This window comes from Octopus bimaculoides, chromosome 1 (genome assembly GCF_001194135.2).
Source record: "Octopus bimaculoides isolate UCB-OBI-ISO-001 chromosome 1, ASM119413v2, whole genome shotgun sequence".
Taxonomy (NCBI): Eukaryota; Metazoa; Mollusca; class Cephalopoda; order Octopoda; family Octopodidae; genus Octopus; species Octopus bimaculoides.
In genome coordinates, this window is record NC_068981.1 from 118,250 (window position 1) to 120,749 (window position 2,500).

Below are 2,500 nucleotides of genomic sequence, written 5' to 3' on the forward strand. Positions count from 1 at the left end.
ACACACACACACACACACACACACACACACACACAAGGAAAAAAGAGACAATTATGATGCTTAATTTTTTTTCTTTTTCATCTTTGCCGCTATATTATGTTTTCGTCAGTATTTTTTTTTTTATAGATCTTCAATACAAAACATACAAAACAGAATTTCCGACATACAATGCAGCAACAGCTATAAAGATATTCGTATATACAGTGTTTTCAACTCTCTCAGTTACAGTCAGAGATTTTTCTTCGGTGGTACATGGACTGCAATAAAACGAAAATATACCGCACTTAAAATGTTAACTATGAGACTAAAAAGATGTATCTTTCATAGTTAACTTACAATGGACGAGAGAATATGAATGACTTCCACACACATTGCAAGCGTCGTTCCCAAACTCATTTACAAATCAATACATATATTTCATAACAATAATAATAACAATAATAATGATAGAGAAGTGCAACAACAACAGGAACAACGACGATAATAAAACATTGGACGAAATTAATCACCGAACTTACGCCATTTAATGAGTGTTGGGTAACTTCAACGAGAGATTTACTATCTAGAGCATTGCAAGGAAAAGTTTGAATGAGTTGAGGATGTTGTACAAGAACATTAAAAAGATAATGAAACGTAAATGAACTATAAGGTTATTTTCTAATTAATATAGTGTTGAAAAATGGTGTCTTCAGAGTGACCTCTTTGAAACCATTTAAAACAGAAACAACAATTAAACAACAAAAAGATAACTGAAAGACAAATATGATAAAAGTTTCAAGAACCACCGACAGACATATTTTGCGAGTTATGGTTGCAACGTTGCGTTTTACATTATATTTTTATCATTATTTTTATTTTATTTCATTTTTTATAAATATTTCTTTTTAAACATTGTTTTTTTTTTGTTTTTTTTTTGTCTTTTGTAACCGCATCTTCAACACTTAACTGAAAATCACCGAGACGCTTACATTAAATCGCTGAAATGATTAAAAAACATTATTATAAAGTCACGGAAATAATTAATACACAAGAAACTTTCAAAATACAAGGAAACTTCATTTATTTATTGGTTGTACTACATCATATTTACTAAATCAACACTTCTTAGATTTGATGCCTGGTTTATTATATATATATGTGTGTATGTGTGTGTATGGGTGTATAGGTATGAATGGATGTATATACATGATGAAAGCGAGCGTGTGTGTGTGTATATGCATGAATGTATGTATATTTCATATGCAAAAGAGGCTTTTCTTTAAAAACTTGAACAGCACTCTATCAACACCATTACAAATTCCAGCCTCAGCAGAAAATATCAGAAATGATTCTTTGCAGAGAAATTATGGAATGTGTTGTTATCAACAAGAAGTGAAAGAAATAAAGAATTTATTCTTAATTCTACTTCATTTTAATTTAATTCTTATTATTTGTTGTTAATTTTTTTCTTTCATTTTTGGATTTTCGTGCTACATTTCCTGGCTTCTCAATCACCCTCATCATCATCGGTATATCATTTTAATGTCCGCTTTTCATTGCTTGCATTGTGTTCAAACAGAATTTATTGATGCAGATTTTCTGCGCTCAGATGTCCTTCCCATCGTCAACCCTCACACGTTTCTGAACAAGGCATAATGTTCCACATAACGTCCAAACATGCTTTTGCAGGTCATTGATATTGAATGACAACAAGTGTCATGGCGTTTGTTTACAACCACCAAGGTGTCAAGGCAAAGAAGCGTGCACATGCATGCACACAAACACACAGTCGCATTCACAAACCCACGAACTGTCACACACGAAAAATCACTCACACACATTCACTCATACATATACATATATGTGTGTGTATATGTATGTATATATATGTACATATAAATATATATATGTATCATCATCATCATTTAACGTCTGCTTTCCATGCTATCATGGGCTGGACGATTTGACTAGCTTACCAGATGGCTACACCAGCCTCCAATCTGATCTGGTAGAGTTTCTACAACTGGATGCCCTTCCTAACGCCAACCACTCCGAGAGTGTAGTGGGTGCTTTTTACGTGCCACCAGCACGAGGGCCAGTCCGGCGGTACTGGCAACGTCCACGCTCAAATGGTGTTTTTTACGTGCCACCTGCACAGGAGTCAGTCCAATGTTTTGTTCACATGCCACCGGCACAAGTGCCAGTAAGGCGAAGCTGGAAACGATTGTGCTCAAATGGTGCTGTTAATGGGCCACCGGCATGGAAGCAAGACTGCTGCTCTGGCAGTGATTCCGCTTGGATGGTGCTGCTAGCGCTCCACTGGCACGGGTGCCAGTCATCGAATTTGGTTCAGTTTCGATCTCACTTGCCCCAATAGGTGTGTATGTATATATATATATATATATATATATATATATATATATAAACACACAAGTACACACACACACATATAATATATATATATACACACACACACACACCTGACAGGATTCTTTCATTTTGCCTGTCACAGCCATCCATA